Consider the following 16,003-nt stretch of genomic DNA (forward strand, 5'->3'; position numbering starts at 1 on the left):
GATTCTTTGCATAGGAGTTTTTTTTTTTTCTGACATACTTCTTCTATGCAAAATTTGTACCTAGCTATAAATATTCCTTCCCAGACACATATCCAATAACATAAGACCAATCATTTCTATGACATTAGTTACTGTTAATGTGCTCAGAAACAATGTCCTAGCTCATCCTTTCTACTTGTGAAGTAATATTATTTCACTTTTAAAGTTGATGTATTTTAAGTGGCTCATAAAGTAACACATAAAGCTATGTGGACAATAAGTAGCAATGCCAAAGTTTGAACTTGAGTGTCTAATTTCAGATCTCCTCTTCTTTTTATTAGTCTCCGAAATCATTCCCACTTTTCTCATTTCTGTACCTAGCAGTTTTCCCTTTTATATTCATTGTTATTAGTGGCATTTTTTAACATAGTGCTCTGTGTACCTGCTTCTTTTATCCTTCTTTGACTTATGTAATCATTGCTGTCCTGCTTTCTGCCTACCCGCTTCCTTCACTGGATTCCTTTCTACTTAAATATAGGCCTGACTGCCTTTGTTCAAAGCACTACTCTTCCCTTGAATCATTTTCCCCCCTCCATATCTCAAACTCATCTTTCAAGGACTGAATATAACCAAGTGTTCTCTCTCTCTAATCATTCTATAACACTTCCTTCCTTGACCACTGTATGGCATATGAACACTCTACAGTATGACTCATGTTATATTATTCACCTTCATTTTTCCTGCTCATTAACTTTTTCTCACACCCAAAACTATTATACAAATAATATGAGGACAGTAAGCTTCTTCATATTTCTTCAAATATTATGTCTTATTGTTCTATCCCAGTGTAGGAGTCATGGTATGACTATCACATACATTGGACTGGTACTAATAATCAAATTTTATGTGGATACTAATGTGAATGTATGTATATTTGATTTTTTTCTTTTTATTCAATTATTTTTTTCAAACATATTAAAAATCATAATTCATTAAGTTAATGTATTTTTCAAATATTTATGGAAACAGGAATTTTATGTTTTCAACTAACATATGAGAAATTCACTGTGAACAACCTATTTCTGAGATCACCTCTGGATTAATTTTCTATAACAACATTTCTTTAAGGAAAAATTACTTTTAATATTCTTAATATACATGTACTTTATTTCAGATCCTTTTTTTTTTTCAGAAATTAAACTCGCCTGTATTTTCCTTAACTTTTCCTAAGGCTTCTTGAAAAACTTTTAGCTTCTAGTTATTCCCAGAAAGGAGTTACTATGTATAGAATTAAACATGATTATTGGATAGACTGTTCTAGCATACCATTCTGATTAACTTAAAATACCTTCAGATTACTTAATGCCAATTTATCAGTTTACTGGTGAAAAATCCTATCCTAGTTGTTAATTTCACCAACAGTCCTTCATTGCAATACAAACACAAAAATATGTTATTTTGGCCTCCTTTAGGCAGAAGAAAATGCCAAGATTAACTTTGCCTTCATATCCAAATAGATGTTTTATTTTATTATTATTATTACTTTTTTTGTGTGTGTGTGGTACTGGGCATTGAATCAAGACCACTCTGCCACTGAGTTACATCCCAGTCCTTTTTAGTTTTTCCAGACAGGGTCTTCCTCAGTTGCAGACATTAGCCTCAAACGTGCAATACTGCCTCAGCCTCCCAAGATGCTGGGCTTAAAAATGTGCACTGCTGTGCCTGGCTTGGACAGATGTCTTAGAATGGAGACACCAACTATGTTTATGTGGGAGTTATGACTTTGGTTCTATTTTTTACCCTTTATTCAGAACACAGGGCAACATTGCAGTTTGAGATCATGCAATGAACAAACAGTGATAAAGTATTAACAATAAGCATGACCTGAATTCTGAGAGTAAGTGGTTTTCTAGTTCAAGGAGTAGGAGACAGAACAGGTGCAATATCTTCTCCAAAGGAGAATACCAACCACATTACTCAGTGAGTCACCAAAGGGTTTTGCCTTTAACTAAGGGCAAGAAGAAATGCCAGTCCTGATCTTTATCACAGCAAATCCAAATCTCCAATTTCTCAAACTAATTGTAGGTAGAAGAGAATATAACTCCAGACTGATTAATTGGTCTAGATGACTACTGAAATGTCCTACATTCATGAGTTGGTAAAAATCTTCAGAGTGACTGTTGAAGAAGGGAACCTTTCATGTGTTCCAGGTTATTATATAGTGCATAGAGGATGGTTAGTATTAGTCCTGCCAGACCACCTCGTGCTACCTCACGAAGACCACCTGTACATTTATACAACATGCCTATCATAGTTCCGGCTGCTACTGTGTTGAGGTCATTTTCTGCACGTCGTGTTTTCTCAGTGATAACACCAAATGCACTATAAAGCAGAGCCAGAGAACCTAGAGTATTAGCCCAAAGTGCACCTTGCCTAGTCACCACATTCAAAATCTGTACATTTCTTGGTTTGGACCAGGCCATGTTCTGGGTTTCCTTCAATTCTAGCCGAAGACCATTCACTGCCCCAAATGCAGCTCCTGTCATACAACATCCTCCAATGGTAAGGAAGGCTAGTTCACATCTGCCCCGTGTTTTATTAGCTCCAGTTGGTAAAATAAACTCATCCGTATCCTGCACAAGATATCGTGGATCCACATTTAAATAAGGAGACAGAGGGTTCATACCAGTTAGCAGGACGCCAGCTAAATCCGTGGGTTAGTAACCTGCTCCACCCGCTCCGAAAAAACCTGCCAATCCCCCTGTGGTTTTGTTACCACTTCCCCCGCCGCCTTCCATGGTGTCTCAGGAAACTACCTTCTCAAGCCGGGGTCCAGTGCTTGGCGGTTGCTTCACCGTAGGCGCGGGGAGACCCGCGTTTCAGATCCTTTTTCTGAAGCAGTATTTTTCTGGTTTGGGTTGTTTAGAATATTGAATACATGAATACTGAAAGATCAGAGTAGAACGTATTGAATTCTAAATTAAAATTAATCAAATGGCTTAAATATGCACATTTAACACACTTTTAAATTATTGTACTTATGTATCTTATTGATGGTTATTTCCCCTGAAATTGCAAAATCCTATGAGGGTATGACTGTGTTTGAGTTATTCTCATCTTCTCATTTAGGCAGTGTTTTATTGAGTATTTCACCCTACTGAAAAGGATATTCATCTTAAAATTGCCCCTTCGAAGTCACCCCTTGCATTAGGACAGTGTTTATATTAACATTTTGCTCCACCTTTGCTTCACATTCCATCAATGCTCTTTTCTATCTTACAATCCTGGTTCTAAACAATACACTACCTATCAAGATACCGACAATATTGCTTTTGCTATTTTTATTTCTAGAAAAAAAATATCAAGCCTAAGTATACTTGAGGGAAAACTATAATTACTTCATATAATTAATTACTTTTCCACAACAGCAACTGTGACAATTACTCATTCTAAGAAACTCTAATCACATTACAGAAACTTGTTACAGTTACTTAGCTCCCAGTACAGACAGGAACATTGCTAAGGTTGGTCTGCATAGAGACCTGCTTCACTGTCATGCTGCTGTGGCTTTCACCATCCTGGATCTCTCTAATTGCTGAAGTTGAACACAGGTGAGATGTTAGTTCGGATTGCAACTGCTGGAGTCTATAGTCCTGCAGCTTTAGAAATTTTTCTTTTCCTTTCATATGTTAAATAAAAGCTAGAAGACACTCTCTGAGCCCCCTGGCACCCTCACAGGATGAAAAGTTCAATTTCTCCTATTTGCACCACCTGCTGTCTAAGCACTCACTAGGAGACTTAATGTCTCTTTATTACATTTTGTCTCAAAGTACTGGTTCCCCTGAACTTCTATTTTACCCATAAAGATTTTCATTTCCTTTTCTTAATCTGAAAATGTCATAAATGTGGAAGTCAGTGCCTCTGCCTTGACTTCTGCAAACTACCATTTAGGTAAAGAGATGGTACATGGTATCTTGGGACAATTAAACCAAATATCTTCCTCAGGTTCTTGTCCTCTTCTTATTTTACCTCTCTGTTGCTTTCTTCTCTAGGTCAGATCTAAGGAACTAAAAATGCCTCCACTTTATAAACAGAACCATTCAGCTCTTAATGTCTCTCAGCATGGCCCATTTTATCCAAACTTCAAAAGCATTCTTTTGAAAACCAAAATAATCCCTCAAGATGTTTTTCTAACAACTGACATTTATTTTGTTACAGAGAGCTCGGCTACCTGCTTTTAAAGTGACCATTATTTTAAAATATGTAAAAAATGTCCTCAACAGTTTTCCGTTAGGAATATTTTTCTATTATCGGCAAATGACTTCCAAGTTAGGAATACACTCCTATTCCCACACATTTTGCACATCGAATGACACTTGAAGAGTTGAAACATACTATTTAATGGAACCAAACACGTGATTCCCTATTCCCACACATTTTGCACATCGAATGACACTTGAAGAGTTGAAACATACTATTTAATGGAACCAAACACGTGATTCCCAGACTGATCTTTACCCAGGGAGAGTGGATTTTCCTTGGTATCAAATAGCATCAGACTGGGTGTTTTGGTCCCAGCTGTCCTGTAACTGAATCTGGTTGTTCTTTTCAGGGGACTTGCTCCCCATACCAGGTGTCTATTCTGCAACTTAGGCCTCCTTTATGTGAGACTTTTTATTTTTCCCCAGATAGTTTCCTATATGCATTACTTTGTGCAGTGGCTCAGCATGTGTATTTTCTTCCAAAAACAAATGTTCACTCTCTCCAAAATTTAAGCAATTGTAGGCTTGTTTCCAAGATCTGTTCCATAAGAAGATCATATGCAATGTAGGTAGAATAGAATAGATTGTTCACTCTTGTGTTTCAGCAGCATAACACCAGAATTATCCATGCTGTCAAACCTCTCCAATTCTGAGCCACTATGTGTTAATAGCCAATGTTTGTGATACTATGCAGTTTTCCACATATGGTACAAACTTGGTAAATAAACTTGAATTTTGTTTGTATTATTTTAATTAGAAAAAGTTGATTAATCTGACTTTTTGTCAATTACTAGACTACCATTGATGACTTTCTTTCCCTGTGCATAATATTCTGGGACAGGGTTTCATGTCTAGCCCTATATAGTGTCCTAGGTTTGAATGCTATTCTTTATTATAAATGTAATATATAATGTCAAATGCTTATTAAGTGGATTTCTTAGATGTATGGCTCCTCTTCAAACTGGAAAATTAGTCAACATATAAATAATCATTACTCTCAGCCATGTATAGTCGGTGTGCCTTTCCTATATGTATATGTAGCCTACTCTATAATTGTAACTGAAATATGATACAGGGAGGGCACAATCTCTGTCCTCTCATAGCTTATGGTATAATAGTAATATTAATAGGGAAAGCCATGAATATTTATTTAGTACTTGCTTTCTGTGTTTTAGCTATTGTACTTATTGCCTTACAAAGTAATAAGTACAATGGTTACATCTTATAAAAGATGATATATAAGATGATGATGGAAGGATTATGGGAGTAATGCAAAGAAAGATACCAAGATTGAAATAGATTTGTCATGCTGGAAGAGAACATGAATAAACTTTCATTGGAACAGTTCTTACTTACAGAGAGTAAAATGTATGATCAGAGTGGTGGATGTGATGAGAAGTGTTAGATTCATTCTTTCATCAATGCTTACAAATAATTATTTCTTTATACCTGATTGTGTAGAGGGTTGATAGTGATGTATCTGGGACTAAAATAAACCTGTTAATCATTCTGCATATTTCAGGATGGGTTGGAAAAGCAAAAAAAAAAAAAACCAAAACAAAACAAAAACAAAAACAAGAATGATGGTACTGATAGCCAGATACAAATAAGCCAACCAGACATGAGGTAATTTAGTAATGATTTTAAATAAGTAAAAATAGAAAGAAAAGGATATATAATGTGAGGTGTTACAACAGAAGAAATGAACTGAATGAGTAACTAAATTCAGAGGAAAGAATGGGAAGGAAGTGAAACTTGTGTTTTTCAACATCTAGTCTTTGTCATTGCTATTTTTCTGCTTCCCCTTGAGAATGTTAAATTTAGTAGTTCCTTTGGATATATCAGGGTTTATATGAGGAAGGTCAGAATATTTTATAGTTCATGAGTTTCTTCAAGTATTATCTTCCTGGTTTCAAATATGACTTCCACGCTAGTCTTCATCTCATGCTTTGAGTCATCAGATATATTTAGTGTCTACAATACATTAAATTTGGTACAGGGGTAGTTCTCAAACCTTTTGGTGTTGGGCATATTTGCAGTTTGAAAAATTACTAAAGCAATAATTGTGTTTAAGTGAATAATATCTGATCATATTTTTACTCTGTTGGGCATTAAAACAGAGAAATTGAAAGTAATCATTACCAATTATTTTTAAAACAACCATACTAATCCAACTATATGCTAACTTAATGACATCTTATTGAAATAATGGCTACTGTAGTTTCCAAAACAAAAACAAAAAATTGCCAATTAAAAAGAGTGCATAATTATGCATTTTTGCAAGCCAAAATTTGACTTAATAAAGGAAGCTGGGTGGATCCTCATACCTGTTTTGTGTCCAATCAGCTACAATGCTGCTTTGAGTGGAGCAAATGAAGAAAATCCAGCTCAAATACACACACACACACACACACACACACACACACACACACACCAAGAGAAACAGAGAGAAAGAATAAAGAAGACTATTTTGACATCCTTTGCAAACAAGCATGTGTGTTCTTAAGTACCAGACCAAAACACAAGAAGTAAGTTTCCTCAAGGAACAATGTGATGTATATTCCAAAATTCACATCTGTGAACTTTTTGTACTTTGCTAAATTAAATTATCCTTTGGTTGGGTATTTATTTTGACATGCTCTTTTACTAGTGTAAAACCTTGTAACTTCATGCTTTTGTTCATTTGGAAAATATTGCATCACTGAATTGTTCCCACTTTATTGGACAATTTGTAAAAAACAAAAAAAAATTAAAATTAAAGTTGCCATTAAAATCATTAAGTATTGGGAAGTGATATGGCTCATGAAGGTGAACATAAGTTTCCAGAAAGTTAGTTTGGGGACAGAAGCTTGGATTTTGTCTCTGGTAACAAATACTATCAGTTATTTTTCTGAAGTGACAGGCCTACTTACATCATTTTAAAGAAAATATCTGCCAAGTACATCTGAATCACAGTTTGTCAGTCTTTCTTTCAAGTAAATTGGTGTTTCATGGAAAAATGGCTTCTTGGTTATCTCACAAATCAGAAATCACACAATTTCAAATAGAAGCATGATGCTTTTTCTTAAAGGAACCATGAGCCTTCTGCGTGACCTAGCAGTGGTTTATCATGCTTTTAATTTCATCACACAAATTATGAAAAGATGTGTGCTCAAAGCTTTTAATAAAAATTAATGTATTCAATAGTTTCATTAAGGATATTAGGTAAGACTAAAGTTCAAATTTTACTTAATACTACTTGGTGCTGCTATAGCCATATTTGAACCATGGTTCTGGTATTTTTCTCAAGGTTGTTTATGCATCACTAATAAAAATATCAAGACAGTTTTCAAAAAGATCAATAACATAGTAGTATAAACATAATCTGCCATCATGGACCCTCTGAAGTGTCTCTAAGATCCTGTGGTCTGTGGCTTACTCAACGTGAAGCCCCAGACTAGAAGGGAATAGTAATTAAGGCCCATGTGACCGAGTACTGTGAGTCAGGAGGAAAACTGTGCAATTATTTTTTAAGTAGGAGAATACAGAGCCAATTTTAGGACTGTATATGCATGACCTAGTAAAATACCATATATGCTTTCTCCCCACAAGGGAGAAGAAAGCTGAATAATTTAAATATTCAATTTTAAAGTTAATAGTTGCAAATTGGAAAAAAAAAACTGGCTTGAGGAGCTCAGCATGGAATACTTGGTGCAGGAATCATGTCTTTCTTATTAGTGCCTTTGACACCAATAAATAATTCTGACCTATTTTATGAAATTAATTCTATGATTACCACTATTGCTCATATCCAATACTAAATAAACACAATGAAAACCTTTGAAAATTAATTCCCCACTGTAAGAATGTAGAATCATTTTTAAATGTATCAGAAGCAATAAATGAAGGATTGTCCAAACTCTGTTTTCAATATATGTCTATGGGAATTATCATGTGATATTCCCATAGGCTCTATCAAATATTCCATTTTGTTCTATTTATTACTCTAAGAATAGATTTTTCTACAATCTCTCAGTAGAAAAAAATTTGCCACTCATGTTTTTTAATTAAATGAAAATCATAACCTTCTGTAATAAACCACTATATTGACATAAGTTATAGCAAAATGCCTAGTAAAAACATAAATGTCATAACTTCTGCACATTAATCTAGGAAAAAGCATCTATTTGTTCTGGATTCTATGCTTTATCCAAACAGTACAATTAATCATTCATGAATCAACAGGTCACATATCCTCAATTTATTCTGCTAAGCTTGAATAGCTCACTTGAGCTTATGGTTATGGAATATGAGTGCTTGGGGGAAAGGCAGAGGAGCTGAGTAAGAATCTCTGTAATGTGCTGAAGGATGGATATAAGCAGGCAGAGCTGGGAGCTCTCTGCAAAATGTGAGTGCATTGTTCCCTGTTTTAATGCACTTTTCTTCTCTTTCCTCCTATCTAAATACACTCAATATTTTATCACCCTCTTAGAAGCCTTGTCTTCTGAATTATTTTAATGTGCATTACTAACAAATGCCCTAGGGAGGATTCTAATGAAACTATTTTTAACATAAGGAATGCTCTATACCATAAAGATTCCTGGGTACGTTTCCCTCAATGTAGCTCAAGATTTGATCATTGGGTCCAAAGGTCTGTACTGTGATCTAATGCTTGTATCCCTCCAGAATTCATCTAACCCTTAAGGTGATAGTATTGAGAGAGGGGTCATTTGGGAGGTGATTGGGTCATAAGGGCTGAGCACTCATGAACAGGATCAGCACCCTTAAAAAAGAATTATTAGCCTCTTCCATGATATGTGCACATATCAGGAAAGTGCCATTCATGAGAAAATAGTCCCTTAGCAGACACCGAATTCAAAGGTGACTAGATTTTGGATTTTCCTGCTTGTAAAACTCTGAGAAAATATAATTCTATTGTCTTTAAGCCACCCAGTTTATTCTACTTTGTTAGAGTAGCCTGAATGGACTTGACAGTCTGTATCCTATATGAATGAAGATCATGTGGGAGTCCTTTTTTTCTGTTAATCTGCAGTTTCTAGGGTCTATGTTCCCTAACTCATAGTAGCTTTCAATACATTTTTACTGAAAAAATAATATCAATTAAAGATTACTGTGAGTTTATATATCAATAATGAGAAAATGTCCAATTATATGTAATACATTTAAGACCGAGACTGAAAAAATTTTATGTTTCTCCAATTACTGCTTTAAACATCTGCCAAATTTCCTTTCCCCTGCCCTAGATGACATTGTCAATAGATCTCCAGCTGTCCATACTCTTTAAAATATTAGAACAAGGCATGATATAGCAATTAAAATTAATTTTTAGTATACAGTTATCCCTTGATATCCACAAGGGATTAGTTTCAGGACCCCCTGCAGATACCAGCATGTGGATGCTCAAGTCTCTTACATAAAATGGCATAGGATTGGCATATAGCCTGAGCACATTCTCCTGTATACTTTAAATCATCTCTAGATTAATTATAATACCTAATACAATGCAAATATTATGTAAATATTTTTATACTGAATTGTTAAGAAATAATGACAAGGGAAAAAAGCCTGTATATATTCAGCACAGGTGTAATTTTTTTCAAAGATTCTTAGTCTGCAATTGGTGGAATCTCTTGTATGCAGAACCTGTATATGCAAAGAGCTGTCTGTATTAATACATTAGTCCTTCCCAAACAGTCTTTAACCTCTCATTCCTCCTTTCTTTCTTCCCCACAGATAAGGCTTGCTCTGTTGCTAGGGGACTTATGGTGGGGCAAAAAGGATGCCTTTGTTTTATTCTATTTTTGCTTTTAATCTTTATTTCCCTTCTCTTCTATTGATGAATCTTTCAGATGATGAACACCAAAAGATCAAAAGTCTTAGTTGATTGATTGGGCAAGTCATGATGTGTCCACAGAGACTATGTGTATGGCATTTATCCACATGCTGATTCTTTAGTGGGTTGCATATGTTGGTTCTTTGATGATACTTTCTAATCTAACATTCTGCCTAGTTGTAGACAAGACAACCCACACTCTGACTGATGTCTTATGTGAATAACTTCCTTCCAGTTCCAGGCACTAGTAGTCAGCTATGGTTCAGATATTATTTGAGTGCTCCTCAATAGTTCATATGCTGGAAGCTAGGTCCCCAGTGTGGTAGCATGAGGTGAACACTAAGAGGTGGGTCCCAGTGGAAGGCAATAAGATCCTGGGGATCCATCTCAGATAGGATTAATGGTGGCTTGTAGAGTGAGTTCTAAGGAGAGTGAGTTGGTATAAGGTAAGGCTAAGACAGGCACTTGGCACTTTTGGTATGTTGTGGTTTCCCTTTCCAATTCTCTACCATGTTTTCACCCAACTAGGAGCCCCTAAACAGGTTGCTAGAGTGTAGTGATCTTAGAGCTCCAGAAGTGTGAGCCAAATAAATCATTTTTCTTTATAAAGTACTCAGCTTCAGTATTTTGTTATAGCACCATAGAATTTATTAAGACATAGTCTCCCTATTCTTAGTCACCTCCTCCTGTCAGGTGGTACTAGCTAGAATCTAGATGGCTCAAATCTGTTTATATCTGACGCACCAACTTCTGACCCACACAAATCTTTGCCCTTCCAAGTGTCAGGACTTAGTGTATCCCCTGCTATCTTTAAATCTACTTCTGTTTTTAAGAGTAGGTCTTATCAACTTCCTGACTTCAGAGAATGGGAGCCAATTTCTATTCTCTTATGTCACTCATTCTTAAAATCTATAGAAGGTTTTCTCAAGATTTTTCTAGTATGATTTGTTTAGCATTCCTATCATTTAGTAGAAGAATTATGATGTTTGGGTTGGGATGAGAGACTTTTTTCTTTCTGCAGACATGTCAATCAATGTAAGTGGTTTCTTTGAAGATCTCTATCTTCGTTGGAGAAAAGTCCCTCTTTCTTTCCCCTTCATAAGAAAGAAAGAAAATTCAGACCATTGCTGTCAGTTTATGCAGTGTGGTACTTCATTTTCCCTATCTGTTAACTTTCTTTAAAGATTTAATTATCTATTTAATCTGGACTTCATTTAACATCTTTTAGTAAATACTACATGGATGTGTCTAGTACCATTCTTTCAAATGTATGGACAAATACATTTTTATGTCAACTTTCTCTTGGGGTTCTACTAGAAGTTCTGAGATGATTGGAAAACATTAGACTATATAAGAGGATTTATGTAGCTGAGAGCTCAGTGTTACAGAAAATGAAGTGATGACTTACGCAAGGTCCCACAATTCATGGCAAAACTGAAACTAGTACAGGCCTCCAAATTCAAGTTTGTTTTCTCCAAAATGTGCTATTTTGCATTTTGAATGTAATTAATATTGAAAGATTATTAGGAAACTATATTTAAAACATGGTTCCAAACATATAGAATAACCTTACAGAATGGAATGGAATCTGAGTACATAAAACGGCCATTTTGTAATCAGGTCCATATTATTATATTACTTAAAAAAGATATTTTGGATGGAATTCAAAACAGATCATATTCTTTCTTATGCTCCATTATGCTCCAGAAACACACTAATATATTAATTTTTCCACCAATTCATTGCTTTTTATTTGACAATACTTTCTCAAATTCAATGTTACATCTTATCTTTTCATATTTACTTTCAAAATAACCTCCTCTTTTAGTTTTTCTTTATTTTTATTTCTATCTCCACAATTCTCACACATGCTGGCTCAAAGGAGCAGACAGAACTATTTCTTACTTTCTCTTCTCCTATCCATTATATCCTATAGGTATCAGGTCAGATAGATATACACAGATTTTCTTTCTAACTTCCAATATTTTCTTTCTGTTCTTAGTTCTACCTGTAATCATTCTCCATTCTCTCATTTGATAATATCCTGGTATTAAAACATCACCTATTATTAAATACTAAAGATAAAAACAATTATTTTTGAAGTCTAACTTGTAGAATCACAGTTCTAAGAATTTCAGGGGACTTTTATATAATCAGAGCAAACTGTATGTTACTAAAATTACATAATGATCATTTATCTCAGGCAGAACTGTATTTGAAAAGAGCTGACAGACTGCCTTGAGGTACAGCTGATTCTACCATTGAGCAACTCTGGCTGCTTAGAATGGCCTTCTTTTTAGATTAATACGTTCTACCCTTTGCTATTCTGTAGCTTCTACTGGTTTGTCACTTTGAATCTCTTAAAATAAGTCTCAACTGATTGAATATGATTAATTTTGCTTATTTAAGGTAGCAATTGCATGAAGTATTTACCTCTGCGTTTTGAGTTGAGATGGTTGGCTATGTGGCAATTTCTTGTTGTGGGGAGTGAGAGGCTTTTGCATCTCACTAATAGAGCAGATACTGAATATAATATTTACATATGGTACAAAAAGTGTACTTTCCTTCAAGTCTTTGTATCTTGTCATGTACAATTATAGCTGCTTGTTATTAAAGAATATACAGAGTTCAGCTCTCCATATAACAAATAAAGAAGACAATTTGAAATTGAAAGTAATTACTGTTAACCCAGGTATAAAAGAAAGAGACAAGTCAAATTATTCCATGGAAGTATAAATAGGATAAAAGCTTACTTTTGTAGGCTTTTGTTTGTTATCTTACAGTTCTATATCTTTAACTCCATGGCTTATAAAAAGCAAAAGTCGAACCAGGCACGGTGGTACATGCCTGTAATCCCAGCAGTTTGGGAGGCTGAGAAAGGAGGACTGCAAGTTCAATACCAGCCTCAGCAAAAGTGTGGTGCTTAGTATCTCGGTGAGACTCCGTGTCCAAATAAAATACAAAATAAGGCTGAGGATGTGGCTCAGTGGTTGAGTGCCCCTGAGTTCAATCCCTGCTACCCCCAAACAACAACAACAAAAAAGCAAGAGTCAATTAATTCAATGAAGACTTTGCAAGAAGGAAGTATCCCTTGAATTTTGGTCAAAAACTCCTGTAAATATTAGCTGTCATTGATTTACTTTTTCCAGTTATTTCTATTATTACCACATTTCAAGGTTTTTCATTACTTTGTTTTCCTTCTCCTGAATACATTTGTGATTATCCACGTTTCCATGATATGACAGACCCTGGAACTGAGCATACTAGTACAGTTAATTATCATGAGAGATGGAAAGCAGATCCATCCTCATCTTTTCTGTAGATGTTTTTAATATGGCTGAATCATGTGAACTGTACTGGGGTAGGCAAAAATCAATACTGCCTCATAAAGAAGTAAAGAAATAGCATTCATATACCTGTACTGTTTTCTCACTCTAAAACTATTCCAATAGCAGCTTGCCTTTTCTCTATGTTTCCTTTGTTGTTCAAGTTCTACAGTCTATTTCATAAATGTGCAAAGATAGTCATTTAATGTGTTATCTCCTCAGCTCAAAATGTGATCTGGCTACTGCTTATCTCTACATTTCACAACCTGTCACTGTTTTTTTTGTTTTTTGTTTTTTTTTAAAGAGAGAGAGAGAATTTTAATATTCATTTATTTATTTATTTTTTTTAGTTTCTGGTGGGGACAACATCTTTGTTTGTATTTGGTGCTGAGGATCGAACCTGGGCCGCACGCTTGCCAGGCGAGCGTGATACCGTTTGAGCCACATCCCCAGCCCACCTGTCACTTTTCTTAACACACATTTCTCTTCATTCATACAGGTCCTTCTTCCATATCACTTCTTCTCATGACCACTGTTCCTTCTAAAGGAATTAGATATTTGCCTTCTCCTGTCTGAGGCACCTTTTTTCCTCTAAATATTCATGTGTTTTGCTTTTTTACATTTACCAAATTTTCCTTAGAGACTTATTTACAGTGAACTTTCTTAACTAGTCTATATAAAATAATGCATTGCTATCCTACCCTCCATCACACTCACTATCTCTTTGTTTACTTAAATTTACTTTGTTTCTACACAGGAATTTTTCCTATCAGATTTTTTTATTATTTCTATTCTTGCTAATTCGTTTATCTTTTCCACTAGAATAGGAGCTGGACAAAGATGGGGGTTTGTCTGTCTTGTTCACTACTATATCTTTAGTGTCTACTAGAGTATCTAGTAGACATTAAATAAATATTAGTATAAGTAACAGAAAGATGAATGAATTATAATCAAAGAAACTTAAATATGTCACTGGGAATTAGAATATTTTAAATGTCCTTTATCTCTGTCATCCCTATCCCCAAGTGCAATCTTTGAAAATTATATATGCTATGTCTACATGAAGCATTTTATCTATAGCTATGATTTTTTAGAGGACAGAATGAAGCATGAAACAAATGTTACATGTTTAATTTTATAGAATCCCATTTTAAAAAACAGTCATTTCCTCCAGGGTTATTCTGAAACTAATAAGAATCCCAGGGCCAAGCTAAAATAGTTCTTTCTAAACTTGGGCATTAAATACAAATAGCTCTAGGCCAGCAAAGACACTGACAGTCAGTGCATCTCTCTGAATCACTAGATGAGCAAGTAGGACAGCATATATGTAAGTTGTCTTATTGGTGACCTTTAGAACCTCTTTGAAGCAAATTCTGCCAGGAATAAATATATGCTGTGTGGCAATGGTGAAATGAGGTTTAGGAGCCTGATTGAAAGTACTTACTCTTCAAGACTTTGCCCTTTCACTTTCTTTTTCTTCACTTACTTTTCTCTTTTTTTTCTGAATTTTTTTTCTACTTGTCGCTTTCATAATCCCCCCATCTACCTAAAACCACTGCTACCACTTTCACTGAAGACATTTAGAATATCCCAGGAAGTCATATCTTAGTTTTTTTCTTTGCAGGGATGGGGTCCTAGAGATAGAATTCAGGGGCAGCCAACCACTAAGCCACATCCCCAGCCCTATTTTGTATCTTATTTGGATACAGGGTCTCACTGAGTTGCTAAGCAGCACACTTTTGCTGAGGCTTGCTTTGAACTTGCGATCCTCCTGCCTCAGCCTCCCCAACCACTGAGATTACAGGCTTGTGCTGCTGTGCAGCCAGAGATTAGTTCTTGATATTGAAAAACATCAGGAAAATCAAGTTAGAAAAGTGATTCAGCCTGTTTGGATATTTTCTACCCAGAAATTACTACAACCACAAATATAATATATGCTCCTCCTAATCCAAGGTAAGCACCAAACAAATAAAACTTTCTTTTTATTAATTTATAAATAGAAGTCTAATATTTTATAGCAAGAATTCTTTTAGCTCTTATGTATGATATGTCACATAGTTCAGACATTGATTCTGTCCTTATACAACAGATGGTCTCATATTTTTAATACAAACAACTAAAAATCCAAATTACAAAAATATAAAAGTACAACAAACAAAAAGATCATCACTCAAAGCCATCTTTATATCTGATTTAGACCTCTCAGAGAGATCCAGCACACCCTAGACAGAGGCCAAAGTCATGCTGTATGCCACCAGCTCAGACACATCAGTGAGAACAGTGTTATATGATGAATTCTGTTAGAGTTATAACAAGAATTAGGATGGAAAAATTGTCTTTTCCATATGCTTGAAAGGAAAAATATTGTGACTAATTCCCATATCAAATAAATATCAGTAAATATTGAAATTGACAAAGCTTCAATAAATTCATGTTTAACTTCTTTAATGTTAGCGAAATAGAATTTTCCAAAGAGGTAAAATAAACAGAAGATAATATGTAGCATGTAATTATTTTTCATTCTCACAATTAGTTACATATGGTCTATTTGACACATGATATATTTATATATGATATATCACTGACACATTTTAGTATTTGGG

General features: G+C 34.9%; 1 protein-coding gene and 1 pseudogene across 4 annotated transcripts in view; both read right to left on the reverse strand.

Moving 5' to 3' along the window:
• Positions 1-16,003, reverse strand: part of CNTN5 (contactin 5) — a gene marked incomplete at both ends in the record, with an annotated part of 738,975 nt that overhangs the window by 704,079 nt on the left and 18,893 nt on the right. The gene's annotated exons all lie outside the window — the stretch shown is intronic.
• Positions 2,054-2,852, reverse strand: LOC308641280 (mitochondrial import inner membrane translocase subunit Tim23-like; annotated as a pseudogene). The gene has a single exon. The product of its transcript is annotated as a mitochondrial import inner membrane translocase subunit Tim23-like (transcript).

This window comes from Spermophilus citellus (assembly GCF_964194105.1).
Source record: "Spermophilus citellus genome assembly, chromosome: 2".
Classification (NCBI taxonomy): Eukaryota; Metazoa; Chordata; class Mammalia; order Rodentia; family Sciuridae; genus Spermophilus; species Spermophilus citellus.